Source organism: Callorhinus ursinus, unplaced genomic scaffold (genome assembly GCF_003265705.2).
Source record: "Callorhinus ursinus isolate GAN/ISIS: 27379988/994484 unplaced genomic scaffold, GSC_fseal_2.0 scaffold63, whole genome shotgun sequence".
NCBI lineage: Eukaryota > Metazoa > Chordata > Mammalia > Carnivora > Otariidae > Callorhinus > Callorhinus ursinus.
The window spans coordinates 1378763-1392121 of NW_027397125.1; the positions used below are offsets into that span (position 1 = coordinate 1378763).

General features: G+C 36.4%; 1 protein-coding gene and 1 pseudogene across 1 annotated transcript in view; one reads left to right on the plus strand and one right to left on the minus strand.

Annotated features, from left to right (window-relative positions):
• GPR158 (G protein-coupled receptor 158) overlaps nucleotides 1-13359 on the minus strand; it is a 453369-nt gene that overhangs the window by 358194 nt on the left and 81816 nt on the right. The window lies entirely within an intron of this gene.
• LOC112839074 (heterogeneous nuclear ribonucleoprotein D-like pseudogene) lies at nucleotides 4391-5515 on the plus strand (annotated as a pseudogene).

Consider the following 13359-nt stretch of genomic DNA (forward strand, 5'->3'; position numbering starts at 1 on the left):
AGTAATATTCCATTGAATATATGGACCCCATCTTCTTTATCCATTCATCTGTTGAAGGGCATCTTGGCTCTTTCCACAGTTTGGCTATTGTGGACATTGCTGCTATGAACACTGGGGTGCATATGGCCCTTCTTTTCACTACATCTGTGTCTTTGGGGTAAGTATGCAGTAGTGCAATTGCTGGGTCATAGGGTAGCTCTATTTTTAATTTTTGGAAGAACCTCTACACTGTTTTCCAAAGTGGCTGTACCAACTTGCATTCCCACCAACAGTGTAAGACGGTTCCCCTTTCTCCACAACCTCTCCAACATTTGTTGTTTCTTGCCTTTTTGCCATTCTAACTGGTATAAGGTGGTATCTCAATGTGGTTTTGATTTTAATTTCCCTGATGGCTAGTGATGATGAACATTTTTTCACGTGTCTGTTAGCCATTTGTATGTCTTCTTTGGAGAAATGTCTGTTCATGTCTTCTGCCCATTTTTTGATTTAGTTGTTTTTTGGGTGTTGAGTTTGAGTTCTTTATAGATCCCGGAAATCAGCACTTTGTCTGTAGTGTCATTTGTAAATATCTTCTCCCATTCTGTGGGTTGCCTCTTTGTTTTGTTGACTGTTTCCTTTGCTGTGCAGAAGCTTTTTATCTTGACGAAGTCCCAAAAGTTCATTTTTGCTTTTGTTTCACTAGCCTTTGGAGATCTTTTTTTTTTTATGTTCAGTGTGAAGACATTTATTTTTAAAATATTAAATTATATCCATACATAGAAAAACTGCAGTTGTATTCATTTAAATGTCACAATCTTACTGGTGTGAATATAAGTGTTTTAAATTTCTTCTTTGTGTTTCATATATTCTACATTATTCATCTTGACAATGTATTACTTTGTTTTGAGATAAACACATAAATTATTAAGAATATAACACTTTTGTAACTCAAAACAACTCTTTCTTTAGGTTTCTTTTTTTTTTAATTTTATTATGTTGTTAATCACCATACATTACATCATTAGCTTTTGATGTAGTGTTCCATGATTCATTGTTTGCGTATAACACCCAGTGCTCCATTCAATACATGCTCTCTTTAATACCCATTACCAGGCTAACCCATCCCCCCATCCCTCTCCCCTCTAGAATCCTCAGTTTGTTTCTCAAGGTCCATAGTCTCTCATGGTTCATCCCCCCCCCCCGAGCCCCCCCCTTTCTTTTTCCCCTTCCTCCGTTCTTCTTTTTTTTTTTTAACATATAATGTATGATTTTTTTCAGAGGTACCTCTGGAGATGTATCTTGAAAGAAGTTGCTGTGGCCGATGTCAAAGAGGTTACTGCCTATGTTCTTCTCTAGGATTTTGATGGATTCCTGTCTCACATTGAGGTCTTTCATCCATTTTGAGTTTATCTTTGTGTATGGTGTTAGAGAATGGTCGAGTTTTATTCTTCTGTATATAGCTGTCCAATTTTCTCAGCACCATTTATTGAAGAGACTGTCTTTTATCCACTGCATATTTTTTCCTGCTTTGTCGAAAATTACTTGTGTGTGTTTTTGCTAAACCAAAACTGAGCAAGACAGAGAAGAGTCCAGTGACTATTAACAGCATGTAGGTAGATTCCACTCAAAGTACAGTAATACTACTATCCGCATTTTAATCAACAGAATTCACACTGATCAGTGTTATTACAGTAAATACTAATTAAATGTATCATGCCTTGACACTTAAAGTGTTACCAAATTCAACCTCAAGCAACAGAGATCCAATTCCTCTGAAAGCTACAATTTACACAAAAGCTTACTCAATAACAAATGCATTTCTTTATCTCTTTTCCCAAAAACATAAAATAAATCGAAATAGACCTGGAAAAGCAGAGCAACTATTTAGAACAACAAATGTCCCAGCTACAAAACAATCTACTCTTCAAATAAATCATTGCAATATACATTTTCATAATAACATGTCCTAAAAAGATCAATAGTCTGGAAGTCAGGATATCTGGGTTCCTCTTCTAGCTCTGCCAACAATTAGGCATGTGATCTTGAGCAAATCACGCAGCTTCTCTAGGCATCCTTTTCTTCACCCATAAAATGACAGAATTGAGCAAAATGATCTAGTTTTCCTTCTAGGTGCAAGTTATATGAATTTTTAAAAAAAAAAGTTTTTAAAATGGTGCTTTTTTAATGGCAGAGGGCTATATAACCATTAGCCCTCTAATCATGGCCATTCTTTGAGGCCATGTGTAAGCTGAGGCAATGAAAGATGGAGAAAAAAGCCTGACAGCACTTAAGAATCAAGCATCCACTACTCAATTCTCCCTCTGAAAACCTCTCCAATCTCTCTTTTCCTGGCAGTGTGTGAAAGAAGGGTGTTGAAAAAACTGTTACTGGTATGAAAGTCATTTATTTCTTCTGCTGTCGTTGTAGTTGGTAATGAAAGGCTGAAGTGGAGAACAGATGTTTCAAGAGTTCAGTAGGAGAAGGTGTATAAAAGGAAAAGGATCACTATTTAATAAAGTAATGATTCTCAATGTTTACTGTGTATTAGAATCACCTCGGATTCTTATTAAGTCAGGAATCATTATATATATATATATATATATACTTATTAAGTCAGGTTTGGGAGGGGCCTCAAAATCTGTTTTTGACAGGCACCCAAATAATTCTGATGAAGGCAGTCCTGAACTTTAACTTCAGAAACACAAAGCTCAAAATGATGAAGGCTCAACAAAGTTCAAATAATGAAATTTGTTGTGAAACTGTGAATGGTGCCTGTAAGATTAGACGTTATGAAAAAATTTTAAGATGAGTTAAACAAAATCCCAGCACACAACACTTTAATACTAAGAAGCTATAAGCAAGATCCTAGAACGGAAAATGTTATTAAATTAGCATAATTTAGTATAATTTTTCCTAAACAAATGGCCCTACGCACTTTCTGAAACAAGGATAACTTTCTATAATTCTTGTAGTATTATTTTCCAGACAACAAAGTTCCTTTTCCTTCATCACCATAACTCAGATTTTATAAAGCTTTACTTCTCAGCACATGCAAAAGTCAGGGTTTAGGATACAGAAGGTGAAGAATCTATATTTGCAGTTGGGGACTTACAGAATTGATTATAATGCATCAAAGAACACAATAAAGGTAGTTTAGTTCATTTCTGTAACATCTGGTAGAATTGAAATACTTCCTACCTCTTCAGTGCCTATCTAAGTAGTTAAATGGTTTTTCTGGTTTGCTAACATCAAAGAAAATTAATTTTTAAAATATGTGCATTAACTACTGGGTATTTACCCCAAAGATACAAATGTAGGGACCCGAAGGGGTATGTGTACCCCAATGTTTATAGCAGCAATGTCCACAATAGCCAAACTGTGGAAAGAGCCAAGATGCCCATCGACAGATGAATGGATAAAGAAGATGTGGTATATATACACAATGGAATATTATGCAGCCATCAAAAGGAATGAGATCTTGCCATTTGCAACGACGTGGATGGAACTGGAGGGTGTTATGCTGAGTGAAATAAGTCAATCAGAGAAAGACATGTATCACATGACCTCACTGATATGAGGAATTCTTAATCTCAGGAAACAAACTGAGTGTTACTGGAGTGGTTGGGGGTGGGAGGGATGGGGTGGCTGGGTGATAGACATTGGGGAGGGTATGTGCTACGGTGAGCGCTGTGAATTGTGCAAGACTGTTGAATCACAGATCTGTACTTCTGAAACAAATAACGCAACATATTTTAAGAAAAAAGAAAAAGAAGAAGATAACAGGAGAGGAAGAAAAGGGGAGTATGTCAGAGGGGGAGACGAACCATGAGAGATGATGGACTCTGAAAAACAAACTGAGGGTTCTAGAGGGGAGGGGGAGAGGGGGATGGGTTAGCCTGGTGATGGGTATTGAGGAGGGCACGTTCTGCATGGAGCACTGGGTGTTATGAACAAACAAGGAATCATGGAACACTGCACCAAAAACTAATAATGTAATATATGGTGATTAACATAACAATAAAAAAAATTAAAAAATAAAAAAATAAAAAAAATAAAAAAAAAATAAAATATGTGCATTAATGGGTTTTTAGATGTATCAAAAAGGTGGGTCATATTCTGACCTCAGAAACATATATTCACCTGTGGAATTTGATAATTTGCTTTCAGCTGTTACTAATTTCTTCATGATAGTCTTTAGTGAACGCTGAGAAGCAAGTTTTTTAATTGTTATGTTAATCACCACATATTACATTATTAGTTTTTGATGCAGTGTCCCATGATTCATTGTTTGTGTATAACATCCAGTGCTCCATGCAGAACGTGCCCTCTTTAATACCCATCACCAGGCTAGATACAACGCTCCGCCGCCGCTGCTGCCGCGACCCGGACTGCACGCCAGCACCCCACGGCTGACAACTCCGCCACCATGGAGGACATGAACGAGTACAGCAACATAGAGGAATTCGCAGAGGGATCCAAGATCAACACGAGCAAGAATCAGCAGGATGACGGTAAAATGTTTATTGGAGACTTGAGCTGGGATACGAGCAAGAAAGATCTGACTGAATATTTGTCTCGATTTGGAGAAGTTGTAGACTGTACAATAAAAACAGATCCAGTGACTGGAAGATCAAGAGGATTTGGATTTGTGCTTTTCAAAGATGCTGCTAGTGTTGATAAGGTCTTGGAACTGAAAGAACACAAATTGGATGGCAAATTGATAGACCCCAAAAGGGCCAAAGCTTTAAAAGGGAAAGAACCCCCCAAAAAGGTTTTTGTGGGTGGATTGAGCCCAGATACTTCTGAAGAACAAATTAAAGAATATTTTGGAGCCTTTGGAGAGATTGAAAATATTGAACTTCCCATGGATACAAAAACAAATGAAAGAAGAGGATTTTGTTTTATTACATATACAGACGAAGAGCCAGTAAAGAAATTGTTAGAAAGCAGATATCATCAAATTGGTTCTGGGAAGTGTGAAATCAAAGTTGTACAACCCAAAGAGGTATACAGGCAGCAAAAGCAATAACAAAAAGGAGGAAGAGGTGCTGCAGCTGGTGGACGAGGTGGTACTAGGGGTCGTGGACGAGGTCAGGGCCAAAACTGGAACCAAGGATTTAATAACTATTATGATCAAGGATATGGAAATTACAATAATGCCTATGGTGGTGATCAAAACTATAGTGGCTATGGCGGCTATGATTATACTGGGTATAACTATGGGAACTATGGATATGGACAGGGATATGCAGACTACAGTGGGCAACAGAGCACTTACGGCAAGGCGTCTCGAGGGGGTGGCAATCACCAAAACAATTACCAGCCATACTAAAGGAGGATGTTGGAGAAAACAGGAGGAGATTGCTAAAGTTAACCCATCTTGCAGGACGACATTGAAGATTGGTCTTCTGTTGATCTAAGATGATTATTTTGTAAAAGACTTTCTAGTGTACAAGACACAACTGTCCAACTGTATATAGCCGCCAATTAGTTTTCTTTGTTTTTACTTTGTCTTTTGCTATCTGTGTTATGACTCGATGTGAATTTGTGTTTATACAAATTAAACCTCAAATAAATGCTTCCTTATGTGAAAAAAAAAATACCCATCACCAGGCTAACCCATCCTCCCACCCCCCTCCTCTCTAGAACGCTGTTTGTTTTTCAGAGTGCATCGTCTCTCATGGTTCATCTCACCTTCTGATTCCCCCCCTTCATTCTTCCCCTCCTGCTTTTTCTTTTTTTTTTTTTAACATATATTGTATTATTTGTTTCAGAGGTACAGATCTGTGATTCAACAGTCTTGCACAATTCACAGTGCTCACCATAGCACATACCCTCCCCAATGTCTATCACCCAGCCACCCCATCCGTCCCACCCCCACCATCCAACAACCCTCAGTTTGTTTCCTGAGATTAAGAATTCCTCATATCAGTGAGGTCATATGATACATGTCTTTCCTGATTGACTTATTTCACTCAGCATAACACCCTCCAGTTCCATCCCCGTCGCTGCAAATGGCAAGATCTCATTCCTTTTGATGGCTGCATAATATTTCATTGTATATATACACCACGTCTTCTTTATCCATTCATCTGTCGATGGACATCTTGGCTCTTTCCACAGTTTGGCTATTGTGGACATTGCTGCTATAAACATCGGGGTGCACATACCCCTTCGGATCCCTACATTTGTATCTTTGGGGTAAATACCCAGTAGTGCAACGGCTGGATCGTATGGTAGCTCTATTTTCAACTTTTTGAGGAACCTCCATACTGTTTTCCAGAGTGGCTGCACCAGCTTGCAATGCCACCAACAGTGTAGGAGGGTTCCCCTTTCTCCGCATCCCTGCCAACATCTGTCGTTTCCTGACTTGTTAATTTTAGCCGTTCTGACTGGTGTGAGGTGATATCTCATTGAGGTTTTGATTTGGATTTCCCTGATGCTGAGCAATGTTGAGCACTTTTTCATGGGTCTGCTGGCCATCTGGATGTCTTCTAAAGCAAGTTGTTTTATAAGTCAGACACAGTCACCTATGTTGCTAACTAATGCATACTGATTGGAGGATGCACAGAAGTTAATCTTTTCATAAAATTATCTTTTCAATAAAGTTCTTTTATGCCCCCTCTATGTGATTACTATCTGGAAACACAGTGAATAATTTATTTTAGAAGCAAGCCTATTTTATTATTCACATGTTACAAAGGACTTGGTTCATCATGGTAGTATGTGTATATGTTTTCTAGAAACTCTTAGAAAAAGTTGAACAATGAAATCAAAACAATCTTAGGTGTTGTGTAAATAACTTTAATACAAATGTTGACTTCGATAGCAGAATAAATGGGCCAGGTGGAGAGAAAAATGTCTCAAGTTTAAATGAACAATCACAAAGGAAGTGGTGCACTACCAACTTGACTCTTTCTAAACCACAAAAAAAAAAAAACAAACAGAAAAATCACACTGAGCAAAAACCATTTTCTTCAATGCACAAAGAAGGTACGAAAGAGGTACAATGAACTGGAAAGCAAATAAATGCTTTCTCCCTAATATGTTAAAGTCCACAGTAGACCTGTCTGCCCAGACTATTTGAAGTACTTTAGTTGTAGTTAGGTATGAATTATATCTTTTTCTTAATCCCCAAACTATGTGTAAAGTAAGGGAAATGTTATTTTCTACACATAATAGGAAAATAAAACCCAAAAATCTTCACTTCATGTTAGATGTGCAAAAAAAGTTAAGATATCAATTCCCTTAAGAAAGTCCTTGAATGTTCTTAGATTTTCACCAGTAGCCCATTTGTCAAGTAAATTACTTCTCCCTGGGTAAGAGTGAGGATACTGTAGTTAGACTGTAGTCTACTTTCATTCTCCTTTAACTTAAGAAACATTGCCACTGACAGTGAGGTTGCCAGTGTTGGAGGCATGACTAAAATCGTCTGATGATCACATCCCACGTGCAAACTAGAAAGCACAGGGAAGGACATAGGTGACATAGGAGGTGCATCTCCAAGGAACCAGAGAATAATTACAGTGCTTATAAGCAGTGGCATTTTAAAAAAAATGAATTGGGAATCAGGATATCTGAATTCTATTCCCAGTTATGACATATTGTGTGACCCTAGGTAATATATAGCCTTTCTCATCTTAAGGAGTACTCCAGCTCTTATGTTCTCAAATCCCATGAAATTATGATGTTGACATATGCATGGATCTCCTCTATAATTCTAGGAGCTCAGCCTTGATTCAAATAAATTCTGGATAAAATTTTAAAAGTCTAGTACATCCATGGATAATCCTCCTCTCATGTTGCAATTTGAAAGAACATTTGCTGTTCTATTTCTTTGCCTCACAAAGCAGCCAACACTTTTCCTCCAAATTACGCTTCCCCTCCCCATCCAATCTCTGATTGCTGTGTTTATCCTACTATATTTTGACTGTTTCTATTTCCATTCCATTTTGTACAGGAGGACCAACTTCTGTCTTGATGAATGAATCTCCTGAGAGAAGTAATCCATTTTTATAAACATTCTGGGAAGGTAATTTCCGCTCAAAATAGAGAGCTGACATTTGTACATCTTTCTGTCTATATTTATGGATTGACTTAACCAAAAAGCATATAAATAGGAGATGGGGTCTTGAGACAGGATGGAGAAAAACAGCTCGAGAGAAATGGGCAAAGAAGGAAAGAAAAACAAAGGAGAGGAAATGAAAAATATAGAAAATACAAAATAAATCATCTGCCAAAGCAGTGAGACACTATGCCATCTCTATTATCCAAATATGCAGTAAATCAAAAATTTCCCTAGCTAAGAAAATGTGACGGGAGAATCAAAAGAGCAAATAAGCAAACAATATATTACTAAAAATAACACTTCAGAAGTTTAACAAGAATTTTGAAAACTCAACCTTAAGTGATTTTAACTGTTTGACAACATTACTAAATTACATTAATACCACTGAACTAAGTAGTTATGTTATCCTGTAATTCAGAAACAATTCTTTGCCCTCTGATCATTAGGTGCCCTCACTGACCACTGTTGGTTCAGAGAGCTACCCTATGAGCTTTCTGATGACAAGAAGTATACAAGCCGGTTTGTTTAAGGTGACCCAGGAGGCATTTGTTAATCACGAAAGAACAAACTGAGGGCACTACTGGGTATTTTTGCCCAAAAGGAAAGTATCATGATAATGTGATATCCCGACTCTAACTTAAATATTCTGGAATAGAACCTTGTATAGGCAGCATTCTAAAGTCCTTGGTTTCTACAGCCACATAATAAACCCTTAACTTCACCTGCCATATGACAAATGTGTGATGAGAATGAATGGAACAGAGTATGTTCATCACCACTCCAAGGAACACCACCTAAAACAGACAACTCTCCAAAAATTGGACAGTATGTAAATAAGATATCTTCCTATGATATTTCTTTCATTCAATATTTGAGTGACTATTATGCTAAGCATTGTGCTATAAGAACTGAAGATAAAATTTGGGGCAGAACAGACACATACGGCTGGGAGTTTAATGGAAAAAACAGACACAAGCAAAATCATCATAGAAATATGAAATTTAAAATTATTATAACACTTTGAAGAAACATTTGCCATGAGCGCAAATAACAGGAAAACCAAACCTAGTCTGAAGTCAGAAGCTTCTGTAAGGAAACACTGGCTTGAACAGATAGAACTGAAGGAGAAAGTGAGCCAACTACATAAGAACAGGAGAGAGACATCCAAGGAGAGTTAACTGGGCATGTAAGTTTCCTGGGTGTGAAAGAGTGTGGAACACTGGAGGAGCCAAGAGAAAGCCCAGTCATTGTCAGTGGGGCAAGAAGAGCATTGAGATTAACATAAAGCAGTGGTCAGGGCCAAAGCATGCAGGAACTTTGTTAAGTCATGATGAGGATTTTGAACTTCATCCTAAAAGGAGTGATGGCATCAAAAACTAAGCAGAAGAATGGCATATCAGCCTCCTAACTCTCTTAACTGCAGGGAAAAGAACAGAGCAGATGGGACAGCAATACATATAAAGATATCCATTAGAAAATTTAAGTTTGGGGTAATTTCAACAGAGGTGCGGCTGGGTAGGTAGTAAGAAAAGTAGACAAAAATATTTATGAGATAAAATCAACAGGACTTGGATAAGGTGATGAGGAAGAGGGAGAGATAAAGGAAAACTGTAGCTTTCCGGCCTACCTAATCTGAGAGATGGTGGAATCATTCACTTGCATAGAAAGCATGGAAGAGGACTAGATTGGAACAGGGTGGCATTTCTGAGATCAGTTCAGGGTATGTTGGGTCTGAAGTGCCTGTGGTACATCCAAACGTAAATGGTTTGTCTGCACAGACTTCTGGCCTTGTTGCCTAGCCCTTCTTGTCTCTCCTCCCCATGTACTTTAAGCCTGCCTTCCAGGAATTCCAAATGTTTCTCTATTTTACAGAAAAATTCAACTGTACCAATTCTACTTCCAAACATAGCTGCAAGCCTTCTCCTGCAAACAGGAAAAAAAAATCAAGGTATGTAGGCAAAACAGAAGAGCATTTATTCTCCAGAAACACAAAAAACTGATAGAGTTCTTCTGGCAAAACCACCTTCTTTGGAAGGCTCACGTGGTTTTGAGGGTTTTTTCCAGTTTTATTAAGATATCATTAACATATATCCCTATTTAAGGTGTACAGCAAAATGATGTGACTTACATATATCATGAAATGATGACTGCAATAAGGTTAGTCAACATCTATTATCTCATATAGACACACAAAAAAAAAGAAAAAATAATTTCTCCTTGCGATGAAAAATCTCCTTGTGATCTCTTTGTGATCCGTTCTCTTAATAGCTTCCCTATATATTATACAGCCATGTTATTTATAGTCATCATGCCTAGTACTTATTTATCTTATAACTGGAAATTTGTATCTTTTGACCATTTTCCTTTTTGAGCTCTTTTTCTAGGAGTTAGGGGTTTTTTTGTTTGCTTAAATTACACATACAAATAAAATCACATGGTATTTGTCTTTCTCTAACTTATTTCACTTAGCACAGTGTCCTGTAGGTCCAATCATGTTGTAAAGAATTTCCCCATTTTTTTATGACTGAATAATATTCCACTGTGTATCTATACTGTATTTTCTTTATCCATTCATCTGTTGATGGAGAGTTACATTGTTTCCATTTCCTGGCTATTATCAATAATCTTGCTCTGAACTTGGGGGTACAGATATCTCTTTGACGGTGTTTCATTTCCCTCAGATATATTCCCAGAAGTGGAATTGCTGGATCATATGGTAGTTATATTTTTAATTTTCTGAGGATCCTCCATACTGTTTTTCATAGTGGCTGTACCAATTTATAATCCTACTAACAGGGCACAATGGTTCCCTTTTTCTTCATATCCTTTCTAAACTTGTTATCTTTTGTCTTTTGATGGTGGCCATCCTTATAGGTATGAAGTGATATCTCATTGTGGTTTCAACTGCATTTCCCTGATTAGTAACATTAGGCATCTTCTCATGTACCTGTTGGCCATTCATATGTCTTCTTTAGAAAAATGCCTACTCAAGACCTTTGTTCATTTTCAAATTTGGATTATTTTTTGCTATTGAGTTGTATGAGATATTTATATATTTTGGATATTAACTCCTTATCAGATACATGGTTTGCAAATATTTTTTCCCATTTCATAGGTTGTCTTTTCACTTTGTTCATATGGTTTTAAATAGCAATTCTGCCTTTTATCCTAAGTGTGTAACAATGAGCAAATTAATCTTTCTGAAGCTACAATGGAGTATACCTAAAGTATTTTATTTTACACCTTCATGAACATATGTTTAAAATCTAAAATGTCCAGAATCCACTTCAAGTTCCCCTATTTCCCTATATGAACCATCTGTTCTATTCAAAATAAAGTGAATCTTTCAATTAATTAATGTTAAATATTACAAGACATTCACTGATTTGCTAAAAAAAAATGGAATGTCAACCATGTGCTAGGTCCTAGGTCAGAGTATTGAGATGTTAAGGTAAAAAGAGAAGGTTATATAACTTCCATTTTATATGTGAAGAAAATGAGACAAGAAAAAAATTTAATTTGCTTAAAGTCACAAGCAATTTTTTAAGCAAGTTATTGGCAAAAGGCTAAAGCCCAGGTTTCTTGGTTCCCACCTTACAGATCATCAGAAACCAAGTAACAAAAGGACATATGCATCACCTTAAATTATTTAGGAATTTTCTACCACAGCTCACAGATTTTTCCAAAGTTTCTTCTTTACTTGAAAACAATTTACTGAATACCAATGAAATTTTATTGACTTATTTGATCCTCACTGTCAAGGCAAATATTGGCAACTTAGTTACCTCATGACTAACCTATTCTTCTATATCCTACTCTAGTTTCTGCCTCCATTTCCATGTGAACTATAGAGGTCTGAACACAAAAACAGATACTATGTTGATGGCCTTCTAGAAGAACTGAAAGAAAAGGGTCCACCTAGAAGATACTGACAGGTGTCATACTGTCTGCTACTAGTGTATTTTTAATGTTTTTCATTGGGAATACTGATTCATAGCTTTTGGGGGAAGGGTCAGCTTAACTGAGGTACAATTTACATACAAAAAATTCACCAACTTTAAGTATATAATTCAATGAGTCTTAACAAATATAAATTTGTAAGCTCTTAGGATCACAGATCTCATTTATGAAACTGATTTAATCCATGAAGACTCTCCCTTTAAAAAGGCATACATACCCAATATGTTATATAAAATTGCAACAAGTTCACAGATATTCTAAAGCTTATCTATGTACCCTCATAGATAGGTCCTGGGTTAAGAACCTTTGGTCCCAGGTTAAGTATTCCCTTATGAGAATTACATTCAAGTAAACATTCTTCTCAGATTGAACAGTGTGCTCTTTATCCTATTCATAAGATAAAGAGTATTTTTTGTATCTCACTTGATTAACTATTCACTTGATCTCATATATAAAGTATTCAGAAAGTTCTGTTGCGCAATACTGAAATGTATATTCAGGTTACATATAAAAGACACTTTTTGCATATGGTCCACTTGAAAATACTGCTTACAAAAACAAAAACACACTTATGCTTCGGTAGCATAAGGACTGGTCAGTACGCCCCACAATTCTAGTTTGTACTAATTTTAAATTATTCTAGTAAATATTTCTACTTGTAGTGGAAGACATGTAGTGGAATAAGTTTAAAACATCTAATTTTTATAAAACCTCGACCTCTTTGGGTGATTCTGCAATTCAGTTAACTCAAATAACATTTACTTAGCACTTCCAATGTGCAAAGTATGTTAGATTTAGGGAGGACACACACAAAAGGAATGAATCCCTACTCACCTATTTTCAAAAATTATATCCACAAATTTGGGTTCTATCATTAAATATGTAAAAAGAACATTGCTCTTATTCAGAACAACGCTGGGTTCAACCACAAATCCAAAACAAAGGGTAGGTTTCATGAAGAAAAGCTTGTCAAATTAAAAGACACATTTGTAACAGTGAAATTATGGTAAGGTTATGAACTTCTTTCTTACATACTGTTCCAAAATAGTTCCATGACAATGATAACATACAACCTTCATAAATGTTGTAGGTATTTTTTATATATGATGCTTTTTAAACCCTGATTGATATTTCATTTTAATCATTTTTGTTTTCATGCTATAATGCATATAATCAACTACAGAAAAGAGGTTTAAGTCACATTTGATTGAAATTTAAAGAGGACTAGAGGGTAGAAAGATGAAACAGAAGAGAAGTAACACCATCTCTCTTAAGTATATTTTCTTAAATGGCCAAATGAAAGGTACTGCCAATTATAGTTTAATCCAAATAAATTACTTAACTTAGTGTCA